The following is a 25,535-nucleotide window of genomic DNA, read 5'->3' as shown; positions in this document are numbered from 1 at the left end:
TTAGGAGCATAAATTTATTCTTCTTCTTTATTCTTTCATTTTTAGGAGAGAATGTACCTTCATGAGGTGGGAATGTAGGGATGATGGGAATGATGGATTGGACACATTTGGGTGTGGGATGTCCCTGAGCTCTCTCATCCCCATCCTCTCCTCCAGGGTATTTCTCTTTCTGAATGATGAGCCAGGGAGGGACACAAAGACTTTAGTTGTCCCTGCCCAAACAAAAGGTGTCAATAGAGGCACCAGTTTGAAAAATATGGATTTCGATTTCAGGGAATCTATTTAAACTGTTGTCCTGAGGTCTGTGGAATTTTTTTTCTCAGGGTTGGGATTAAATGTGTGAGATGGTATTTTTTGTCTGGACTTAGATGTTTATTAGTTTTTATTTATATTATATTCTTATAAAGTGTGAGTTCTACACAGTATTTTATGCTAATAAATTAAAAATGGAGTCGTATCTCTCTCTCTATAAGATTTTTTAAGGATAAACTGTCTAATTAAGAAATTACACAAATTATTTTTATTTTTAACTTAATAACTAGTCGTGGTTTATAATGTGGACTTTTTTATCTAATTATATAATACTACTTAAATTCATGAAGGAGAAGGTGAAGAAGAAGGACTAGTTTCTGTCTTAAAATTTCTCTCTTGCTTTGTACATATTATTTTATTTTAAAACCTTAAACTCCAAGTGGTTTGCTATGTGATGTTACACACTTCTATTTAACTACACACACATAATCTTAGTGCTATTATTTAATTTTGGAGGTTTTTTCTACAGCTTTAGATCAAATGCAGTGTTGTTTTGGGGGTCAGTGCCTACCAGCACAGAAAGTCTGATGCTCTCAGTGCCCAGGGTTCCAACAGGGAGCAGCCGTGGCTGCCCCGGGATCCCTGCAGTGCCCAAGGCCAGGTGGGAGCAGGGACAGTGGCAGGTGTCCCTGCCCATGGTGGGGTGGAACAGGATGATCTTTTAAGGTCTCTCCCGACCCAAATCAGCCTGGGATTCCCTAATTCTGTGAAATCAGTAAAGAATTCTCTGAATTCAGCAGAGCTTGGGTAAGACTCGAAATTCTTGGGGATTTTTTGGGAAAGATGTGGTGGTTTTTGTGAGGGGCTCAGCTCAGGAGGACTAAAGGGTGGGCACTGCTTTTAAGTCCAACGTTTTGCCCAACCATTGCTCCATCCATCCCCCTTCCTGAGGTTTATCCATTCAGATCCTGGGTTCTTTTAGGCAGGGGTGAATCCCATTCTCTCTCAGCGTGCTCTCAATTCTGGTGGCAGCAGCACCAGGGATATTTTCTCCAGCCTTGTCTCAGGAAATGCTTGACAAAAGGCAGCTGTAGCAGCTCCCAGCTCCCAGCGTTTCTGAATCATTTCAGCCGTGTATCAGAACAAAACCCAAGGATTTGGGATAACTCTGAGCTTTGGGAGAAGTTTGATTCTGCTCTAAACTTGAGCACTGCTGCTTTACTCTGTGGAACAAAAGCCGTGCCCGTGAGCATCTGTGAACTCTGCACAAGTTCAAAAACCAGAACCAGACCCACACTTTGTGGCTTCAGCCCATCTTTCATTCATTAATTTCTAAAGTATTTTATGGCCTTGGTTATCTGGCTGCTTCCTGATGCCTTTAACAGCTTCCTCAGAGCAAGTGAAGGTAATAAATTTACAATCCCCATTCTTGGGGAAGTCTTAAGCAGAGTCACTTTCTTTAAAATAAAATAGAAAAAGGAGGGAGGGGGGTTCATCGTTTGATCTCTGGATGTCTGGCAGCTGGTAGGGAAACAATGCAAATAATGACTGGGACTGATGAAACAGAGAGGAAGAAAATCTGATCATTGGGCGTGCAGGGAAATGTATGAAGTGGAAGATGCTGGATCAATCACTGGAGCTGGGCTTAGGAAGGGTATTCCCAGCAGCATTCCCAGCTCGGGGCCCTGGTGGCAGCACAACTTGTTAATCATCACACCATCAGCCTGGCCAGAGTGCAGCTCCATAACTCAGCCTTTTGTGTCGCCCTGGATGCTATCGAAGCATTCCTGGAACAGTCATTTCCTTCTCGACCTCCATGGAAACAGCCATAAAACAATTCTGAAAATGGCAGGAGAAACTGCATCTAATGGGGCAGCTTTGGCCAAAGAAAACATACTTCAGTTTTGAAGCGTTCCCACCAAAACACTGAAATCTTAAAGCTACTAATAGGCTGTGCATCAGTGCCTGAGCACTTCAGCGTGACATTTAATAAAATGTAATTCATATCCCAGCCCTGCTGAAGTCACACCAGTCACCAAGGGACACTGGAAGCTTTCCAGAAGGGATCACACCAAGAGGGGAGGGCACCGAGGCGGAGGCAGAGAGGGACCAGCTGGCTCGAGTGTGCCACCATCACCCCGGCAGGAAGGGTGGCAAAGGCTCCAAACCAGCCCACACTCTGTGAATGCCCCGGGAAGGAGCAGTTGGTGCTGTGGTAGATGTGCACACAGCACATTTCACAGCAAGGAAAATGTGACACCTCGGAGCGAGCCCGTGCTGACAGCAGCAAGGCCTGTCCATGCCTTTTATTCCCAGAATTTGGATTTTTTCTGATGCTGCTTCTTGGCAGCAGGGAAAAGGAGAAGATTGTTCATGATTTGAGTTGCCTCTGGAAAAGCAGGTCTCTGGATGGCACCTCTGGGGTTTATTCCACAAATTCTGCAATTCTCTTACTTTTCCTGCCCCTATCCCTTGATCAAGATGTTCAAATTCACAGGCTCATCAGTTTTCCAATATGATTCCATCAGTTCTATTTCTGCCACCCCAGCCAAGGGTCAGTGAAATCCTTGGATGGGACAGCCCAACGCTCCAGGTGAACAGGAGAAGCTCGTTCTTGTTTTTTGGCACAGAACAATTCCGTGCCGTGGAGTGAACACAATTCCTAACTCCCTGTGAGGAGCCATGGGGAAGGGTTTGGCAACCACTGGGAATGCTCCGTGTGCCACAGAAACCCCAGTGAGAGTAAGATCATGGAATCATGGAATGGTTTGGTTTGGAAGGCACCTTAAACATCATCCCATTCCCTGCCATGTGCAGGGACACCTTCCACTATCCCAGGGTGCTCCAAGCCATGTCCTTGGACACTTTCAGGGATGGAATAATTTCCCTGAGGCACAGATGAAGCAGAAGATCTTCCAGACTTCTCCTTTCCCTCCTCCACTGGAAGGCACAGACCATCAAGAACCTTCCCAGGGCCTTTTTTGCATCACCAAACTCCCTTTTGATGCTGTTTCTCCCTAAAAGCAGACTCAGAGGGACACTCAGATCAATAAAACACATTTCACCGTGGAAGGAGCAACTTGGAATGGTTTATGTGTATCCATCCCTGTAACTCCTTAGAAATACCCTGGAGGGTCAAAGGTTGAAGGCAGTCCTTTGAAGAGTCCCACACTGCTGAACTTCTCGGGGAATCCTAGCAGGAATGTTAATTGAGCGGAGTCACACGAGGAACACACTGAATGTGTTGTGCTCCCAGTAAAACTTTAACAAAAGCCCTCAAACCCATTTTTTCTGAATGTATTCCAGCCCAGTCCAGCAGAGATTTTAAGTCACTTTAGCAAAGTTAAGTTTGGTTGAGTTGAGGATTAATTTTGTGCTTAAACACTCAGCTGGAAGAGGGTCCACATCCAAAAGGGACTAGAACCACAAAAACCCAGCTTGAAATCCCAAGGATGCCAGATGATCCCAAGCTCCTGAGCTTGAAGGAAGAATTATTGTGAATCCCTGTCCATAATTATCTGTTTTAGGAGCATCTCACCGTGTATTTGTTAGGTAAATGGACCATGTTAATTGAAAATCCATGCTTCTCTGCTGTGACACACACAGTTCATGCCTCTCTTCCAAATTGCTTCATATTTATAAATATGAGTTATTTCTAGGTTCTTGTTTATGTAAAAAAATATTGATTATAGGAGAACTTCAGACAGTTTGTCTCAGAAGTTCCTGTTTAAATTCCTTTTCCATTAACAACACAAATACTGCTTTTTCCTTTTTTTTTTTTTTTTTGAGAAATAAACCATGAACAACTAAAAGTTTTCACCCTGTAATTAATACATCACCACCTTGAAAGGGCTCAAACTTTCCTCAAGGTGTATCAGCAAAAGCAGACAAAACATCCTGGAGTTATTTTTCCAGAGGACGGTCGGAATTGGCGTTGCAGTAAATCCCAAATGCCAGTGCAGCCGTGCTTGTCCTCCTTTTCAAGTGCAGCCAGCTCGGAAACTTGGAAGCCCTTTTGGTGGCCAGCCCCTGCTCCAGCCACTCCTTCCCAAGCTTTGCAGGGAGGGATTACCAGAACGTGGCCAGTGAATTAACGGGATGATGGCACCAGCAAAAACAGCGTCCTCAGCTGAAAAACAGCTCGGAAAAACTCAAGTGTTCACATCCAGTGAAATGTTGTCCCTGGAAAAGCCTCGGTGTGGGCTGGGAAGAAGATTCCCACTCTGTTCCAAAGCTTTTGGTTGCAAATGCTGCTGCTGGGGTGTTGGTTCCCTGGGAGCACAGGGCGAAGGTGGAAACCTGGGATGTCCCGCCAGATGCCAAAGCAGGAGCCCCATCCAGGAGCACAGAGCAGAAACCTTTCTTGCACTGAAAAGAGGTTCCCAATAAAATCACAATTCTTAACATGGGAAAAAGTGGGGGAAGCTTGATGTGGGGCCCCTCACGATATTGCTTTGGCTCATCCTTAGTAATTCTCTCTGGGGTTTATTCCACAAATTCTGCAGTTCTCTTACTTTCCCTGCTCCTATCCCTTCATCAAGATGTTCAAATTCACAGGCTCATCAATTTTCCAATATGATTCCATCAGTTCTACTTCTGCCACCCCAGCCGACATCAAAGAAGTCCTTGGAATTGCACCAGTCTCAAATTTATAATTAGAAATATTTTAATTGCTGTCTCTCATGGAGAGGAAGATAACTTATCTCTCCTAAAAATAAACAAATCCAAATGGAAAGAATTCATTCATCATTAAATCATTCTCTCCAGAAAACCTACAAGCAAGATGGATGATGCAGGAGAGAGATAAGAGGATTAGAAATATAATTTTTAAATTGTCTTAAGGGGGAAAGTTTACACCCACAGGAGTTAAATGATACCCAGATCAGTTACAGAGAATTAGCTCAGCTCAGCCCCAGTTAAACGAAGATACTGGCAAAATTAAGCTAGAAAAATAAAATGATAGACAGCTTCTTTCAAAGCTGTGGTGTGTTTCAAAGAGCAGAAACGCTCAAGAAAGGAAAAATGAAATATTGGAGAAATTCAGAAGGCTTTTAAGTGGAGTTTAAATATTGTCTGAATAGGTTCAAACAGAATTTTTTAATCCTTTCCACACATTGTGGAACAGGATATGAAACGGTGTATTAAAATAAAATACTCCAGGTTGACAAGCTGAAGACAATCTGGAGCACCCAGGAACTGCAGGAACCTGGGAGAAATGCAGGAATCCACAGGACAGCCACTGAAAAACTGGGATGTAGGAGCTGCTTCTAATGAAGAACCCACTTCGGCTTCCATCAAAACCTTGAAACTCGCCCAAGTCGTGGCCGAACTGGTGAAATTGGGTTCGGTGCTCTTATCTCTCAGGCAATTGATTTCAATTGATTTCTCTCAGGCAACTTGATTTCAGGCAATAATCTTTGGGATGGCCTCTCCAAGCTTGGAAGATGCCAAAGGCGAGCACTTCCAGTCCCACTCTTCCCAAAGAGAGGCACTTCCACAAACCCTTCCAGGCCATCCGAGCACATCAGGAGCAGCAGGGTGAACCTTTGCTCTTTGGATAATCCTCCAGCCCTGGTACAATACAATATTTTGTTTCGGATGGCTGATTTTTTTCCCCTTTTCTCTGGGGCTTTTCTGGAATATTGACATTAATCTGCTCAGTTGGAAGCGACCCAAGCTTCCGTATTTCTTATCCTCCCCGCTCGTCTGCACTTCAGATCTGTTTACCAAACGGCCTGGATTGCATCCCCATAAATCCTGGGATTCAGCTTTGCTGTGATATTAATTTATTGCTGCATTTTCAACATCAATTACTCTCTATCTCAACAGACATAACTCTCTCTTCAAAGCACAGAGAGAGCTCTGCAGCCCTTGGCTTTCCTCACCCCCTCCCCTCCCTCTGCTCCGGAGGCACCGGGAACGCGGATCTGAGCAGCAGCAAAGGCATCGGTGGGAAGGGTCCCTGCTCCAGGGGGATTTTGGGTTTCCTGATCTTCTGCTGGAATGCTGCTCCAGAAGTTGACAGCAAAGCCACGTTTGTGTTTGTAGGAAGGAGCTGGAATTGTGGTGGAAGCTCAAACATCTGAATGGGAGGAGAGGGCAAAGCTTTCCGCGTGCCAAGATTTTAAACCAGTTTTAAGAGTTTCAGATGAAGGCAGGCCATCAACCCTTTATTTTCTTAAACCTGCACAGCAGGAATAAATGCCTACAGATGTGCACATCTGCATTCCAACCCAGAGCTCCCCACCCCACCGGGCATTGCCCATTAGGGGAAAACCATTCCAAGTCTTGACTCCTTCAAATGAAAAATGGCAGAAGACAATTCTTTGGAAAAGATCTTCATCCCAGATCTATTCCCCGTGTCCTGATAGTGCAGGGGAAAGTAATGGGAGGGAAAAAACTGCTTTAGTGAAAAAGAGTTAAGTGCCTTCATTTTCTTCCTTCCGTTGCAATGTAACTGGGGCCTTGGAAATGAAAAAGAACTTCTTTTTTAGTGACCTGGTTCAGCCTGGGAGTGCTGTTGCAGTTTAAGAAACGCCTGTCAGCCCATCCCTGATGCAGAGGGGGAAAATGAGAAGCACATGGGGCTTTGATCCCAAAGCTGACACAGTTTTCCCTCATCCCCTGCCCCTGGAGGTGCTCAGGGTGGGAGCCTTGCAGCCTGTGGTTTCCCGAAAGTGGGAGCATTTCCCTGCTACTTTCGGCCAGAATTCATTATCGTTGAATAAGAATTATAATTATTGCCCCTTGTTTGTTCACCCAACATCTCAGAAGTTTTCAGTTCTGCACAGTGCAATGAGAAAGTCCCAATTTTCCATTTTTTTTCCCTAAAAACCCAAATCCCTTCCTCGCAAGGGGAGTGAGACCTGCAGGTGCTGTGAGGGGATTCCAGAGGCAGAAGACCCCTAAAATTTTTCTCATTTTTTTCCCCCCAGTTGCCCAATCAGCCCAGCCAGAGCTGGATCTTATGAAATGATGGAAAATTCTTATTTTCAGCCCACCACCCCTTTGAGATTTATTCCTGTGCAGCTGCCACAGGAATTCCAGCCTCCCTTTTAGTCTAATTTTCCCCTAATTTCCCCCCTATTCCCATATATATTTTCTCCCTAATTCTATATATTCTATTTCTACATCTATTTCTCTATCATTCATTTAAATTCCCCTATTTTGTCCCACAGTTATTCTTTAGTAGGTTATTAATTCCAGTGGAAAGGGAGTGATTTTTCTGCAGTCCCTTTCCATTGGGATACCTTTCCATCTTGCCCCACTAAACTGCAGCACAGATGTTAAGCACATTTCACTGTGCAGTCAGCGTGTGCATATTTTTAACATAACTTGTCTTGAAAATATTTATTCAAGCCAAGACAACAGAAAATTAGAGTAATTTGATTGCTCAGGCTTAAGGAATAGATTACTACTGTTCCAGATGTAAGGAACAACAGACTACTTGCTCTCTCCAGGCTGAAAAAAAAACCCCTTTGGCTCCTGATTCCAACCATATTTGCTATTATGTTCCCAGTAAATCTTTTAAAAATTGAACACTTTTAAAGATTTTCACTTCCAACTTCTGCCAGTCAGTGTTAGGAGAATTCCAGCCCCGGATCAGCTCGTTAGCAAGGGGTTCAAAACGGGCCCTGCTCCAAGGGGGCAATTCCACAGTGAGGTTATAAATCATCCTAGCTGGGGAATCAGGGTGCCAGATATCTCTGGAGCTCACTTGGGGCTTGGACCGTGCAGGGTTTTCAGCAGTCAGGGCTGATTTAATTCCAAAATGAGGCGTTTGGCACAACAGTTGCATAATCTGGTTTGCAGGTTGGTGTTTTTTTTCTCTTCTCATCTTCAACCATATCTTATTTTTTGTTTAGCTCTGCAGTCATCACTCCAATTTTTTGTTTTCGTTGGGTTTTCCCCCTCTCTTTATGTGATTTACCTGCAGTTCCCATTTTTGTGCTGATCCTTTGCATCACTCACCGTGTTTCTGAACGTGTGGAAAGGTGCAATAGCAAAGCAAGATGGAAACGCTGATTTGCCTTCCCAGGATTTCAAAGGCTTATTCCCAATAGCTTGTGTTTGTAAGGGGTTGTGCAGTCAGACACCAGGAGATTGTGGGGCTGTGGAAGGATATTTTAAGGTGAACTTCTCTCCACGTGAGAGCTGCTGACACAAAACCAGGGTCACAGCTCCTCAACACAGATGACGGGCAGATATCTTGCTAAAATTACAACTTTGCTCTGGGTCTCATCTCCATTTTCCCCTCAGTACCGTTTTCCTTTATTTCTGGGAGTATTTGCCATTTTTACCACTCTCAAAGACAGCAAGTCAATGATTAATAAAGAAAGAATTAAGGTGGAAGGTCACAAGTTGTTAAAGAAAGGATCATTCTCAGTCTATCTCTGGTGCTCCCTCCAAACTCTCTGCTGATCCCTTCTCCATAGGCTGCTCTGTTTATTTGGAAGGTTATTTTTCAAGGATTAGCTTTCTCTCTTTTTTTTTTTTTCTTCCCTGACCTTTTTCAACAACAACAAAAAAATCTGTGTAGGGTTTTCCAGAGCCTGCACCATGTGACTTAAAGCATTCTTCATTAGAGATCCCCCTCTCTGTGCCACCAGCTGACTCTGCTCCAGCAGGGCATGGAAAAGAGACAGAAAACCTTTGCTCCATGTCTGCTTCTACTTCAGGAATTTTCTCATTTAGGGTGAAGATGAGCACGAGGAAATAGCCAGTAATTGCTTTTGTACAACAATAATTGTTCTTGTACAGCAGCTCCCTGGGTTTAAAACTATTCCCTTAAATCCATCCTTCTTTTCTGTATTCTGGACAGCAAAGAATGCCAGGTATTTCTGCAGCAATGGCAGATGTTTCTCCTGCCAGAGCTGAGTGAAGGAGTCACTCAGTGAAGTAGAGCACCAGTTCTGCTCCTCTTTGGACAAACCTTGGCCTGGGTATAACCATGGGCATGCTTAGGGTCCATCCTAAAGCCAGGTTTAGTGAAGGGCAGCCCTTGGAGTCACAGCTCCCTCAATCCGAGGCAATGAAAGCAGAATCTATAAATGGATAAATGAATTTGGGCTGCTCGGGTGGTGGGGAGCTCCAACAGCTCTGCGTGGGCTCTGGCAGCTGCAAGGCTGAGCTGTCTGAAGGGAGAGCTCCTTCCTTCCTGTCCTTCCAGGGCACCTTTGGAGGAACACAAATGTTTGTGTATAAAAGGTCGTTAGGGGCCGAGTTCTGCTGGAATCCCAGCACCTCGTGTCATTTTTCACATAATAACCAGGATGGAGCAGAGCACCCTCCAAGGGAACCCGAGCCCCGCTGCTAAATGAGAACTGACAGCCCAGTGAAAACAAAAGTCTTCATTTTCCTCATTTGTCTGCTCCGTACCCAGCCAGAAACTGCTCTTATTAGATCTCCAGGAGAAATCCTGGGATTCTGAAACTGCTGAGTACACACGAGCGGTGCCACGGCGTCCTCGCCCCGTGCCAAAGCAAATCCTGCAGTTGAGCAATTCCTGTGCTCCGTGTTTGCATGAGCTGGAGCCTTTGGTGGGGCTGAGCTGCTCGCAGGAGGAGCTCACAATCTCTGCAGGTTATCAAGGTGACACCAGCAAACTCTGCTGCCTTGGATTTCATTTCATTGCATTGCATTGCATTTCATTTCACTGCATTTCATTGCATGGCATTGCATTGTATTGCATTGCATTTAGTTTCATTCCATTCCATTCCATTCCATCCCATCCTGTCCCGTCCCTTCCTGTCCCGTCCCGTCCCGTCCCATCCCATCCCACCCCATCCCATCCCATCCCATCCCATCCCATCCCATCCCATCCCATCCCATCCCATCCCATCCCATCCCATCCCATTCATCCCATCCCATTGATCCCATCCCATCCCATCCCATCCCATTTCACTCCATCCCATCCCATCCCATCCCATCCCATCCCATCCCATCCCATCCCGTCCCCCCAGACTCCGCAGTGGGATCAGGACCAGCCCCTCTGGCTCGTGCCCTGGCTCTCTGGGTGCTGCTGGGTTTTGCTCTCGTGGTCCTTTTGTGTCTCTTAGGCCACAGCAGGAGGTTCTTGAAGATTCCCAGCCAAGAGTCAGTCAAAGCTGGGGTTCCTGCCCACGCCACCAGCCCAGCTCACTCCGAATTCCATCAATCCTGCCCTTATTTTCTGTCCCAGGCTGCCAAACTCCCACCCCTTTCAGTCCACAGGGCTCAGTGAGGTGGCTCCGGTGGCTGCCGAGCCCCTCTCCTGAGCTGTGTAAATAAACATTCCACTTAATTAAATCCTGGAGCCGGCTGAAGTGGCCTGCAGCAGATGAAAGGGGCTGCAGGCTGTCAGCCTCTGATGGCTTGGAAGGGCTTTCAAACATTTCTGTGCCTTTCTTTGCTTTTACTTTGCTGCCTTTATTTTCCTTGCTTGTAGCTTGTAGCGCAGTTGTGAGCTAATGGCTTTGTAAGGCACTTCTCGTGCACTTGTGCAGCTCTCAGAAGTGCTCAGCGTTTCCTCATTCAGTGGCAGCTCTTCTGGAGGTTCAATGGGAGCAGCAGCGAGCCCAAGTGCCTCTTGAAAAACCACACTGCTTTGCTGGAGTTCTGTTTGACTCTCCACGGAACAAAGGCAGCAGCATCACCAGTGATAATTGAGCCCCGGGCAATTCCAGCACATTCCTGGATGTCTGTTTGATCCCAGTGCCACCAGCCACTCCTTTCCACGGGGCTGCAGTCAGGGCAGGGGACACACGAATGTTAATTTGTTGTTAAGTTAATTGCTAAGGAGAAATCCCTGCTCAAATCAAACATGTCCCTGGGAAAATTCCTCTTTTCTCTCGCTGTCTGTTGGTTCTGCTCCAAGTTTAATCACTCAGGGCAGGGAATCTCCTGGCCTCTCTCCAGCCTGGCTCTTTCCCATCACAGTGACACTGGGGACCGCTGGGACTTTCTTCTGAACCCAGCACATGAGAAGCCAGTCCCACCACGCTGCTCTCTGCTGACTTCTCTGCTCTCAGAAGTATTTTTCTATTTATTTATTTGAAATGTAAACCCACCTGCACTGCCTTCCATAAATACAAGCCGAGGTCGCCAGGACTGCTGTGCCTGCAGCTCAGTGTTTATCCGCTGGAGCTGAGATCAGGCTCTCTGGGCCTGGCACAAAGGCAGGGATAATGGCACTGAGGGACAGTGGCACTCGGGGAGCCAAATCTGAAAGCTGGTGGCACTCCTGGATCCCTCAAGCACAGTGGGAGCCCTCCCAGAGCTGGGAAGCACCGCATGGATACGGGCAGGAGGTCCAGGGGGACCCAGAGCTGGTGAGGTGGCCCTGGCCCCGGGAGGTCACCTGTGCTCATGTCTGGAGGTTGGCCAGACCTTTCCAAACAGAAACCAGCTTTTTGTTCTGAGCAGCCAGCAGTGTCTTTAAGGTGCTGCTGTTTGTGCTCCACAGCGTGGAAATGCAACAAGTGGAGAGAGTTCCTTTTCCTCTGCCACACTTAAAGAGCTTCAGATACACAGGGAGAGCCTTGCAAGGGGCAGAGGGGGCTGGAAGATTGTCAGGTGCCTCTTCCCATTCCCCACTTCCACCCCCTCCCATTCCTGGGAAGTAGGAGTTCATCTTTGGGCTGATACAAAGTGGGCAGGAGATCTCTGATTCCATTTCTCAAAGTGTGTTTAAACGCAGGAAAATGTTCAGGGGAGTTTGGGTTCTTTCTCGGAAGGTAAAACTGGGAAGGGCAATGTCCAGGGGTCACGGGGGACTGGATTTGCTGACAGCAGCTCTGTCAGCTCATGTCACTTATGTCCAGATTGGTCTCTTGGATTCACAACACCCCACTGCAAAAATTACCCCTCATTTACAATAGTATAAAAGTGCCCAAATATGTCTAATAAATAATTCCATCCTGGAAGGGTGTAACAGAGGTTCTGCTCATTCCTGACAATAAACAACAATTACATTTATTGCTTTGGATATGACACTGCAGGTGACTAAAACTCCATGTCTTTGGAGGGCTCAGGTAGATCTGGACAAAGTCAGTGCAATAACTATTTTTTAAAATCAATTTTAGCTTGAAGAGGCAGCAGCAAAGCTGTGATAGCAAAAATCTGCACACTCTCTACATCAGTCACATAATTAAAAGGCACTTTATCAGCAGTCAGAGCTTCTGGGCACAGGGAATGCTTCTCAGTGAACAATGGTGAGAAGGTTGGGATGTGACAGCATCCCAGATTCTGTATCCCAGCCCCAAAGCTGGCTCTGCTCAGCTTTGTGAGCACTGTGTCTGCGGGAGTGTGTTTGGGAAGGGATCAAATGCTCCCAAAGCTCCAAGGCAGTAATGCCAGGAAACCAAAATCACAGGGCACGATTTGCTCGTGGTTTGGAGGGAACCACATCTCCCAAGAATTCCCACCTTCAGCAGGCCCAGCCCAGGCATTCCAAACAAGAACCAAGTGCTGAGAAATGTGGTGAAAAAAGACCCTTTTGCATGACTGGGATTTGCAGTTTGTCTGCCTCTGCACCATCCCAGTGGCCCTGGATGTGGCAGGAATAATTTGACCCCTTTACCCAGGATATTCCTCCCTGTGGAATCCAGTCCTGGTTTAAACACATCTTTTTGTGAATATGGCTCCTAGTGCAGGTATTTTTTACCCTGCCTTTGGCATAAATTGAGAATATTTCTGACAGGTTGGTGGCTCCTCATCCCTGGAAGTGTCCAAGGCCAGGATGGACACTGGGGCTTGGAGCAACCTGGGATGGTGGAAGGTGTCCCTGCCTGTAGCAGGGGGTGGAACAGGATGAACTTTAAGGCCTCTTCCAACCCAAAGCTGTTTGGGATTCTCTGATTTTTTCGCTATTCCACTTCCACTATCCCAGGGTGCTCTTCCAGAGATCCAGGGGCAGCCACAGCTTCTCTGGGAAAACCATGCCAGGGCTTCCCCACCCTCACAGGTAACGATTTCTCCCTCATTTTTAATCTAAACCTGCTCTCTTTCAGTTAAAATCTCTTCTCTCATGCCCCTCCTGAGAATTTAATAGCTGGTTTTTAAAAAGATTATTGTAATGCTCTGATCTGCTGTCCCTGCCCTTCTGTGAACAGTGTGGGTAACAGCAGCACACAAACCCCCTGTCAGAGGTAATTAATTTGGGAATTTGGGTGAGAAAACACACAACTTGGCAGTGCTGTGCTTCAGGAGGAGTAAAGACATGCACAAACCTGAAACAGCATCCAAAATCATTAACTGATGCTGGATTTTCTAAGTATCTCAGTAAAATCTGGATTAGGTTCAAATATTCCTCGAACATCCATGTGTTAAACAGTGGAAAGATTTTAGTCTTTTAATGCCACAGGGGAAGGAGTTTGGTTACTTCAGCACTTTAATTTAAATTAAACAGGTGTTAGATTGTGATATTTGACCAGAATCCTGAGCATGATAAGGGAATTGCCAGAATAAAAAATGCATATTTCCAACATATTTCTCCTATCACAGATGGAGTGTTTAGACTTTGTGCAATCAGCGCTCTGTATCTCTCAGGCTGGAATCCTCCCAAAAATCCTCCCTCCAAAGATCAGAATTGCACTTGGGAGAGGTCTGTATCCATCCTTTATCCATCAGGATTTTGTGTTTTGGTAAAATGGAGTCTTGCAGCAATGGTGAGTGGGGCAAAGCAGAGGCTGAAGCTCCTGGCAGCGTGGGGAAAGGACCTGGGAATGAACTTTGGGAAACTTGAAAAGCCAAACAGCACAAAAATCTGGCTTGACCACAAGGAGTGCTTTGGGAACTCGTTACAGATGAGTGGAGAAAGGCTGGAGGAGCAGGCTGTAAATATTCCCTACAAAATGAGGGAGAATTCCACCATCTCCAATTCCTGGTGTCATGTTTGCTCCGGAGCCTTCGAGGAGAAGCTGTGTTTTCCTTGCCCTGTAAATATTCCGTACAAAATCCTCCTGGATGCTCCCAGAGCTGGAGGATGGCAATGAAGCAGCAGTGAAATGGAGCCCTAAATGGATGTGTGAGCATTTGAGCTCAGCACCATCCCTGGGCCGGGCTTTGGCAGCCCTGGCTCTGATCACCTGCTGAGCTTGGGATTGCTGCTCTCCTTTTCCTGGAGAGCAAGGATGGGGAAATCCCTGGCACTGCTCTGGGCTTTGCTCCTCAGGGAGAGAACAGGGGGTCCCCTTGAATTTCCCAAACCCTGGAACTGCTCTGGGCTTTTCTCCTCAGGGAGAGAACAGGGGGTCCCCTTGAATTTCCCAAACCCTGGAACTGCTCTGGGCTTTGCTCCTGGGAGAGAGAACAGGGGGTCCCCTGGAATTTCCCAAACCCTGGCACTGCTCTGGGCTTTTCTCCTCAGGGAGAGAACAGGGGTCCCCTTGAATTTCCCAAACCCTGGCACTGCTCTGGGCTTTTCTCCTCATAGAGAGAACAGGGGTCCCCTTGAATTTCCCAAACCCTGGCACTGCTCTGGGATTTTCTCCTCAGGGAGAGAACAGAGGGTCCCCTTGAATTTCCCAAACCCTGGCACTGCTCTGGGCTTTTCTCCTCATAGAGAGAACTGGGGGTCCCCTTGAATTTCCCAAACCCTGGAACTGCTCTGGGCTTTGCTCCTCAGGGAGAAAACAGGGGGTCCCCTGGAACCTCACAAACGTGGCACTGCTGTGGGCTTTGCTCCTGGGGAAGGAGCAGGGGGTCCCCTGGAATTTCTCAAACCCTGACACTGCTGTGGGCTTTGCTTCTGGGGGAGGAACAGGGGGTCCCCTGAACCTCACAAACGTGGCACTGCTGTGGGCTTTGCTCCTGGGGAAGGAGCAGGGGGTCCCCTGGAATTTCTCAAACCCTGACACTGCTGTGGGCTTTGCTTCTGGGGGAGGAACAGGGGGTCCCCTGAACCTCACAAACGTGGCACTGCTGTGGGCTTTGCTCCTGGGGAAGGAACAGGGGGTCCCCTGGAAGTTCATCTGGACGTGCTGCTGTGCTGTGTGTTTATTTGGATTGCCTTGCCTTCCAGAGGGAGCCTATATCCATTTTCAGCCTAACGAGTTCCTTAAAGCATGGCAGTTGCCACGGCTTTGAAACCTAATCCCTGTGGCTCTGCAGTAGCACTACACCAAATGCTGAGCTTCTTGTTTGTTGAGCTAATAAAAAAATCATCAGTGGTTTATCCTTCCGTGAGGCTTCCGCGGCTGCTGAAGCAGTTAGGGCTGAACAAGCCGACTCTGCCCTGCTCCTGTTGATTTTCCATTGTACAGGCTATTAACTTTTAGAGACTGTGGGCTGGCTTTTTGTGGCAAAGCCATTTCAGGGTCACGAAGCCCACAGACGTTTGTGCTGCTGGGTGCAATTAAGGTGAAGGCTCGCAACGTCTTAATTGTGTTTTTTTAGAAGTGGCTCTTTTGCACCAACAAAACCAGCCCTGCCTGGGCTTTGGGAACGCTGTAGGATTGCTGCATAATGTAAGGATTCAGGAGATTGGTTTTGTCAAACCTTTGGATTTGGTGGCTGTTGTTAGGCTGCCAGCATGGGGCTGGCAGTGCTGAGCTCTGCGTGCCCGGGATGGGATGGGATTCCCTGGAATATCCTTGGAAATCATGGGGAATGCAGTGCAGGACTGTGCTTCAGCCACTGATGAGGCTCAAGATTCCCTCAAAAGCAGCAGTGAAAATAAATTTGTTAAAGTTTGGATTTAATTTTTCTTGATGTTAGTGAGTACCTGGATCCAGAAGATCCTGCTGAACCTTGGATTTAGGAAACTTTCTTACAGTAAATAAGTTGTAACTGTGGCTAAACCAATTCACTCCTTCCATCGATGAAGGGATTAAAAAGAAACCTCTGGAGCATTGATGTAAACCTTTTGTGCACACTAATTACCTGCACAATTGCTTTGGCTGGCTGTGTGAGGACAGCCTGGATCACAAGTGCCATGAGGGCAGGACAAGGGGCAGGACAAGGACAGCCTGTGCTGTGATTGAAACCCAACCCAGAGCCCTGAGCAGGGAGTTCAGTCTTCACCTCCCAGAGCCCCTGCCCTCTCTGGAGGCTGCTAATAAACACTAATTAGCTGGAGGGCCTTGGTTTGGCATTGTCTCTGGGGGATGTGGGTCAAGCTCCCAAGGAGCCCTGAGCTGGGCCCAGCTCTCCACACAGCAGCTCTTACAAGTGGCATCTGCTCGACTCAAAGCAAAATTTAAGAAAACAGCCTTTTAGCAGAAGAAACGAAGTTTTACATCCACCTTCTGAGCCTGTCTGAGATCAGGCCTGTGTGGGTTTTAGGGTGTAAGTTCCTCCTGAACAATCAATGTAGCTCAGTCCCAGCTTGGCCAAAGCATCCAGCTCTGGCATCAGTTAAATATTTACATTCCCCCCTTTTTATATAAATTGTGCTCTATTAGCATAGGTTTCACAGTGTGGCCTTGTCTTTCAGCCTCTGGCTGCAGTTGGCAGTTTGTGCATTAATCACCATCGAGCCATGTCAAATCTGAGGCAGGAGGCTGCGGCCATCAAACAGGCAGCATTTACTGCTCCATCATGGGCAGCCAATAAGTCACGGGGCAGGGTCTGCCTCGTACCACGAGGATCTGCAAGGAAAGGCAGCGTGTTTACACTGGGGAGACTGCTGTGTATTTAAGGAGTAATTGTTTCAGGCCCTCCCATTAATTCATCAGCTGACACGGGCCCCGTTTTTCGTCGCCGCAACAAAAATAATTATCGGGCTCGAAAAAGTCATCGTGGATTTGCACATGGCAGCCTTCTGCTGTAATTTTCTGCACAAGTTATAAGGGTTTAATTGTGGCTTGCTGGTCTCCTTATCCTCTGCAGTCGGCCGCGGCCCCCGAGCGCTGAGGTGCGAGGAGTTACGGCGTGCCGCGATTTATGGGGGATGTAAATGATTTCTTGTTTGCCCTCCCTGGGCTTGGCTGCCTTTGCCTTCTTTCGAGCCTTTGTGGGTGGATTTAGTGCAGTGGCACTGATGGAAGCCAGGGACAAGCTAGCAGGTGCAGCCCTGTCCAGCCACTTCATCCTCATCTCCAAACACGTCTGTCCCGAGCACGCCTTCTGCCTGGGGAGGGAAATGCACGGGAACCTGTGCCAGGAGAGGGGCAGGCCCCCACAACGTGCATGGCACTGGTGCCTTCAGGAGAGCAAACTCCATAAGTAAATGTGGGCTGTGGATTACTGGGAGTCACAAGGATGTGTAGGTGTGAGAAATGCTACTCACTTTCAAAAAATGTAAAAGGTTTATTAAACACTTATCAAAACTACAACAGAAGACTGAATAGAGGAAATATTACAGTGCTGGGAGCAGAGGATTTTTCCCACCATGTGCTCACCCACACAATGGAGATTTTGCCTTTTAACCCTTTAGCCCTTTCCAAAGTCCTGTCCATCCACTCCTTCTTCGCTGTCCAGTGGTGGAGATCACTTCCTGACATCATGATTGGAGGTCAGCTGCTGCCATGGTGATGAGCCCACCCTCCCAAATGTCCCAGGCCCAGGCCATCCCCTGATAACAACACAAGGGGGAGAAAACATAACAGTAAATCTATACAACTTCTCCCATCTATATAAAGTCTATAAAAGTTCTCCATTTGTACATGATATTTGCCTTTTAATTGTGAGAGCAAACCATCGCATTACTCATCGATCACAGCAGGCTTTGCGAGGGACGCTCTGGAGGGATCTCAGCACTTTTCAGGCTCCAGAACTTTTGGGAGGGAAATGTTCTTCATCTCGGACAGCCCAGGTGTTGCTGTGCCACAGTGTTGCCTCCCAATGCTCCTTCCATCCCTCCCTGGACTCTTCCTCACCATTCCTGGCACTGAAGAATCTTCACTTAATGGTACCCCAGGACATCCTTCTCCTTCTCCATTCCCTCGTGATATCCCGATAGGTTTTTGTGACTCCTCTGTTTCTTGTCACATCCACCTCTGGACGAGCCCCATCCAGTAATTTCTTCCTGCTTTTGTCAGCTTTTTGCTTCCTTCTCTTGCAGTTTTCTTTGAGTGCTTCCCATTTCCATTTTCTCTTCTCTCTTCTCTCTTCTCTCTTCTCTCTTCTCTCTTCTCTCTTCTCCTCTCTTCTCTCTTCTCTCTTCTCTCTTCTCTCTTCTCTTCTCTTCTCTTCTCTTCTCTTCTCTTCTCTTCTCTTCTCTTCTCTTCTCTTCTCTTCTCTTCTCTTCTCTTCTCTTTTCTCCTTTTCTCCTTTCTGCCAGTCTGAGGTGCCCAGAAAAGCTCAGGGTGTGGAAAAAAATCCAGTTAGGTTTGGAGAGATGGGAAATTTGCATTTATTATGCAAATTCCCAGCCTTTGTAAATTTGCCTGGCTAGCAGCTCTGCTGTGCCCTCTTCCAGTGTTACAACTCCTACACCTTCCTTCCACATCCCTCTCATTTCAGCCTGAGCAGAGTACAGATAATAATTCCCAGTAAAACCCGGACATTCTGTGGGTTGGTGCTGTCCGGGGTGGCTCCGGCTCCCATCCCAGGAATGTGGCGCTCCAGGTCCGCCTGAAGAGCCATGGTGGCCGCATTTCTCCAGCTCAGAGGCACAAAGGCTCGACTGTGAGCTGGGAAATGCTGGCCCTCGGCCAAGTGGCCATTTCTTTTCTTCGCTGCCTGTCATTAAAGCTGTGGCTTGCTCCAGGGCGCAGTGTTTGGCTCTTCTTAAGTGGAACTGTTAACGACTCAATTTGGAGTAATGTAAAGTGCACCCAGATTCCACAGTGACTTCTAAATCCATCTAACATTAATGATAATCTGTAATTAATAGCTGCAATCAAAAGGAATTGTAGGGCGGTAATTAGAAATTTAGGATTAAGGTATTAGCGTGTAAAATGGGGCTCTTAAAAACCTCTTCTTCCGAGAGATGGCTCCGATCCCGCGGAAGAAAACAATTTTTAACTGATATGACCTTAGTCGAAGATCAAGTTACTAAAAATACGGACTTGAGGAAGGCACCAGGCTGCTGCCAAAACATCTGAAGGTATTTGAAGAGTTTGCAGAGACTCAGACCTAGCAATCGCATCGTTTTCTGATGACTTTGAGATTCAAGAACAAACCTTAAGAATTATGTTTTTGAGGAGGAGTTTTAATCTCCCCAGTAGCCTTTTGGGGTGGGTTTTATTGGAACCCCAATGAGGTGACTGCTCCCCTCTGGGCCACAGCTGGTGTGTCCTCATGGGAGAGAGCAGATCTGCAGGAAGAGGGAAGGCAGAGGGCTCAGGTGCATGAAGCACCTTGGCTCCCTGCCCTGGAACCATCAATAAGGCACTGGGATTCTTCCTCAACAGGTTCATCCTTGCCTTTATCTCCAGCTCTGGTGAGCTGGAAGGTTTGGAAGGACTCCCAGGCAGAGAAGTCCTGCTGATGACAGTGCCAGTAGCAGTGCTGAGGTGCTCTGATAGATGGAAGAGGTGGGATATAAATGAAGTTCCTAACAATTTCCAGTCCTGCACTAAATGAAATCATCCCCCTTCATGTCTCCCTTTTGAAGCTGGAAATTAATGTCTCGTGGATTTGAAATCCACAGAGCCTGAATTGTTCACTGGTGTTGAAAATTTCCCCATCTAATGCCAATTATTAACCTGCCCAGGGCTATCAATAATGATAACACTGCAGATTAAGAACAGGTAGATGTGCAGGAGCTTCACATTTTAAGGGCTGGAACAAAATTAACCATTTAAAGGTTGTTGGCACCCCACAAATTCATCTCTGCGTGGAGCAGCCTGGAGAGCTCCAGAGGGTCCTTCACTGCAGAAAATGCATTTTGGACACAGTGATGACAGTCTGGAACTCTGGAGGAAGTGTTTAAATCCTGGGAGGAGCAGCTGAGGGAGCTGGGGGGGCTCAGCCTGGAGAAAAGGAGGCTCAGGAGGGACCTTCAGGCTCTGCACAGCTCCTGACAGGAGGGGACAGCCAGGAAACAGGGACATGGCCTCAAGCTGTGCCAGGGGAGGCTCAGGTTGGATATTGGAAAGAATTTCTCCATGGAAAGGGTGGTCAGGACTGAAAGGGGCTGCCCAGGGAGGTTTGGAGTGCCCATCCCTGGAGGTGTCCAAGGAATTCCTGGAGGTGGCACTCAGAGCTCTGGGCTGAGAACAAGGTGGGCATCGGGCACTTGGAGAATCCTCCAAGTCTTTTCCAACCTCTGGGATTCTGGGATTCTGTAATCTGGTAAGCTCTTACCCTCTGGGTCTGCCCAGGCAAGGTTTTGGCAGAACCACCTTTCCCTTTGCTTTCTCAGCCATGGAATCAGCAGGTGAGCACAGCTGACTGGGGAAATGCCATCGTGCAGCATCTCCCCCTCCTCACCAGGGACAGCCTCAGGAACTCTGCTCTGGGGCAGATTTTATTGTCTATAATTGTAGGCTCTTGTCATCTAAACTATTCAAAATAGCGGCTTCACCTGAGCATGGAAGATGGAGGCATCTTGCAGGGGTTTATTTTAAAAAGGGATGTTTTTTTAAATAATCCATGGAAGGTTTGTCCTGTGGGATGAGGATTAGTATCCATAGGGTTTGACCTGTGCTGTCACAGACTCCTAAAGGCAATGGATTCTCCTTGAGAGACACTGCCTGACTGAAAGAGCAGAAATGCTCAACAATTCCCCATCTCCTTGCATTTTTCCCTCATTCAACTGATTGAAGTGTTCAAAATTCCCACCTCCTTTGGAAAGAAGGGAATTCTGATGCAGACAGAGAGAAACTGAGGTCCTGAAAATCCTTCCACATATTAAAGGTACAAGCAAAATTTGAGATATATGATTTAAATTTCAGGATGGTGCCAGCTTTTAAACAGACAAGAAAATGAGTAAATAATGGGTTGTATCCATTGCAGCCTGTCTAAATTTCCTTCAGCAGCTCCGGGGTGGGCTGTGAAGAGGCTGGAAAGCGGCTGATTGCAAAATGGAATATCTGGGGAGATCAGATGGAAACGTGTGGGGAGCTCACAAAGCATCAGGGGAACAGAGAATGCAAAAGGCAGGAAAGGAAGATGAGGGAGATAGGACTGAGAGGCAAAACAGCCAGGAGGCAGATCTGTGGGAAGATCCTGGAAGGGATCAGTCAGGTAGGAACCAGACAGAGGGAAAGATGAAGTGTTGGTCTGGAATGTGCAGAAAAGCAAAAAATACCGAGCACTTAGGATAATTAGCTTTTCTCTGAGTCTCTATAACTTTATCTGCCATTCCTGTTTTCCCGAAGTTCTGTCCAAGTGGGGAATTTGTTTGCTGGAGATTTTCTTCCCCTCTTTAAGGAGGGGGCTGATGTTTCTGGTGCATCTGCAGCTATAAAACGTTCATGGGTGATTTGGCCAAAAAGAGCTGTGCCTAAATCCCCTGTGAAGCTGTCCTGCCCTGACCCTGCTGCCAGCGTGGGATAACTCCCCGTTGGTGTCTGCAGTCCTGTCTTGCCCAATCTTGTTTTTAATGTCTCGGGAAATTGGGCTTTTATCACTTCCTTAGGCAAATTCCTTCACAGGATAACAAAGCTCACTTGGGGAAGGCTTTCTGCTCAGATTCAGCGAGACGCTTGCAAATGGAAAACTTCTTATGTTAAACGTGAATTCTGAATAGTTTGTCTTATTATTCAGCCTTCTAACTCCTTCTCCAAACACCTCCTTGCTCTCTTTGCTGCTTTGGATATCCAGCAGTGAGATCTGAATTGCAATCACATTCATTTTTCTATCAGAACAAAAGAAATTACTCCTGATTACAGAAATAATTGTATCAGTTGGGTCTAGCATCGGGGTACAGAATGCAAAGGACGCCTGTGAAGGATGCGCTTTGAATGCTTTGATTGCATGCTCTAACAGGACTTATTTTGCACCTTCAAAAGGGTGGGATTTCTATCTCTGCCCCAAAAGAAGGTCCATCCAGGCCACGCTTCCACTGGATGTGCCCATTCCTCCTCTCAGCATCCATCCATTCCCGGTGCTCTGGAGTCTGGCAAGCAGGATATCCTCATTTCTATACTTACTTTGCCTCTCCTTTTTTCTGCACAACAGATTCACTCCCCATTCAAATTTTCAATTATTTTTGGACTTGATGTCACCTCAGTTATCTTCTTTGACTTACAGTCTCCAGTTCATCCTACAAATGCAGGTACAGCTTTTTGTAAACCTTACTGAAGTTTATTTAATCACAAAGGCTTTACAAGGCCTGACGTGTGAAATTCACTCCACACTTGTGCAATACAGTGATAAAATCAGGTCTTGGCCAACTTCTCTGTGGGAAGTGTGTTTGAATACACTTTACTTAGCTTTTCACAGCCTGTTGTGACTTCTCATTAACTTAAACCCAATGTTTCTTCATGGGTTGGAACAGATAATTATCTTGCCAGTGTTAAGAAGAGTCATCATTCATCTGGAATTATTCCATGGATAAATAAAACCTTAACAGGATAATGGCTCTGTCTGCTGATCACATTTCTCAGGCTGACTCTTCTTCCAAACAAATCTAATTGTTCAAGGTGAAGCTGGGCATTAGGGAAGGCTTAAGCAGTAAGAATTAGTTTTTAAGTAACTGAATTCAAAATTCAGTGGCAATATTGAAGGGACAAGAAGGAGCAGCCTCAGGCTGTGCCAGGGAAGGGTCAGGTTGGACAGCAGGAGGAATTTCCTCATGGAAAGGATGGTCAGGCACTGGAAGGGGCTGGAGTCCCCATCCCTGGAGGTGTCCAAGGAACGAGGATGTCAGGGCTGGTGACAAGGTGGGGACTTGGAACTGATGACCTTGGAGGGCTTTTCCAGCCTCAGTCATCCTGTGATTCTGTGGTCTGATGTTAGGCAGATTGTTTCCCCCTATTTTGAGGAGGTGACAGCCAGTGGGCAAGTCTGTGCCAGTGCCCCAAATGCTGTGAGCAAATCCCTGACTCATCCTTTCCCAGGGCTGGCTGGGAACACACCTGGAATTGTCCCAGAGCTTTTCCAAGGGGAGGTGGCACCGCTCTCACTTTCATGCCCAGCAATCCTGAGTCATCACAGGCAGAAACGGAATTCAGGGATGTCTCCTGGACCTTTTTTCTGGGATGTTTTCTTCTCCTGCACTGGGGTGGTTTGTTCCTACATGGCGTAGCTGCTCTGTGAGTTCCCTTCCATCAAATAAAGTGGTTATTATGGGCACAGTGATGTTTTGCTCTTCCTTGGAACTTTAATTGAGGAATATCAGAAAATCACCAGTCACCAGCCTGCAGAACTCCCACAAAGAGGAAACTTTGGTCATCTAATGTGGTTTCTCCTGTAGCTGAGCTGAGGGGTGCCTGCTCTGTGAGATTCATGGTGATGTTTTCAAAGCCTGGCTAAGAAAACATCAATATGAACATTCTGGAGTTTAAAAAACCAAAATACTGCTTGTGGTCATTGTGTTGTCAGCGCTGGAGTTTTAAATAACAAGTGCTGCATGTGGTCACAGTGTTGTTAGTACTGTCTGTTCAATTTTGGTTAGTGTGTGTTACCTGTTGGCAGAATTCAGTTGTTTTGTGGGCTCTTCACACTAAAATATTTCCAGGTGAGCCAAAGCAGCTACAGAAAATCCATTGTGGAGTGCCAAACATGAGCGTGTGACTGAGGAAAGCACTGTGTGTGGCTTTGAGCTGTGCCTGTGGACACAGGGATGAATCTCTTTGGTCCCGGTGATGCCACCTCAGATCCCACTCTTGGAGGGGTTTTCCCACAGGAGTTGTCTCATTTCTCGGCCAGGAGAGCTGGAAGGGTGAGGAGGGACAGGGAACCAAGCATCCCAACCTCTGGCACAGCCTGACACCCACCAGCTCCTGGGCAGTGTTTGGCCACTGGTTATTTGTCACCTACTCCCCATGACAGCAATACTGCCACCGGATCTGCTTTTCTTTCCTCAAACCCTGCAAGTTTAAGCCATGTGGTCCCAAAAGTGTGGGTTAGAGAAGGGTTATGTGGCTTAGACAAGCTCAGCTGGTAATTAAAAGCAGAGAATGAGAAGGGATGGGCCCAGTGGGCCAAAATCTCAGCCGGTGCCATCGGGTGCCACCTCTGGCTGTGCCACTGCCCAGGGCTGTCCCCAGGGCACAGGCACAGGCCAGGCTGTGCTCCTGGGGGGGTTCTAATGCCTTCAAAGCCCACGTCTACACTGGGAATACTTGGCAGAGCTTTGGATGAGCAGTGCTGCCAGGTGGGCCTTTAAGCCAGGCTTTATTTATAAAGAGGGCAGGGCAGTGTCTGATCCAAACGGCTCCGTGCGTTTGTATGACCTGGTGTTTGCAATTCCTTGGGATTTTTTAATGAAGTAGAAGAGTTGCCAACACGTCAAATAAAGGCAGAACATCTTTGAATGTCCTTGCATGCCACGTTTTATGAGTGAAATATGGAAATAAGCTAAAGGATGGTGTCAAAGCAGAATGCACTTCAGAGCATCCCTGTTCTCTAACTCACAGATCCCAACTCTGCCTTCCCTGTGCACCTCTGAGATCACCCAGCCCTGGGGGTCCCTCCAGGGTGCAGGATTGGGCGGTGGGATGCTCATTTTCAGTGAATTTTCCATGACTGGCACCCCGAGCACTGCTTGCTTTGATTTCACCTCCCCTCTCCCACACTCCGTGCTATCTAACATCGCTCTCCTCCTTCTCCAGGTCAGGTTTCTCAGGGCTGGATGGACACAGGGAATTAGGAGGTGCCGTGCTTTCCCATGCCATGGAATGTGTGTGCACACCCCTCCTTCCCACCCTCCCACCATCACTCTCTAAAGCTCATATCAAATCTACTTCTCCCTGGGGGATGACTCCAAAAGCCTTCCCTGATGCCTGAGCTGCTGTTAGAGGGAGACAGTAAATCCTGGATGAAGTTTGGATACAGGGAATGTTCTACTTGACCTAGAGCTGAGGCAGGACATACTGGCTTAATACCACCCTCCCTGTGATTTGCTGCTTAAAATATAAGTACAGGATTAAATCCATAAATATATAGGTACAAATAGTAAGTAAAAGACTTAAATCCATTCAGCTTTTTCCTGAAGAGTAAGGAATTCTCCCAGCAATGAGCAGGCGCTGCTGGGGTTCAGATCAATCCTTCCAGCCCTGTTTCCAGGAGTTTTTATACAAGAATCCCTGTTAACTTCAGTGTATAAACCACATCCCTTCTCGTGCACATGGGTTTGCAGGATTCAAATAATTGCAAATATTAATAGATAACACCATCAGCAGCCTCTCAGCACTTTCCCTTGGATCTACCACGGCAGAGTTGTTCTACCTCTCTAAAACCCCCCGGGGAGATTTTAGGGTGGGTAAAGACTATCCCAAAGATTGGCTGTGATGCCTCAGGTTTTGGGT

At 47.1% G+C, this 25,535-nt stretch overlaps 1 protein-coding gene across 1 annotated transcript in view; it reads left to right on the top strand.

The window, feature by feature from the left end:
* The window catches only part of ROR1 (receptor tyrosine kinase like orphan receptor 1), a 154,078-nt gene that overhangs the window by 75,170 nt on the left and 53,373 nt on the right, over positions 1-25,535 (top strand).

This window comes from Motacilla alba, chromosome 8, assembly GCF_015832195.1.
Source record: "Motacilla alba alba isolate MOTALB_02 chromosome 8, Motacilla_alba_V1.0_pri, whole genome shotgun sequence".
NCBI classification, from domain to species: Eukaryota; Metazoa; Chordata; class Aves; order Passeriformes; family Motacillidae; genus Motacilla; species Motacilla alba.
Note: the sequence above shows the minus strand (reverse complement) of the source record. Positions and strands in the feature narration are given on the sequence as shown.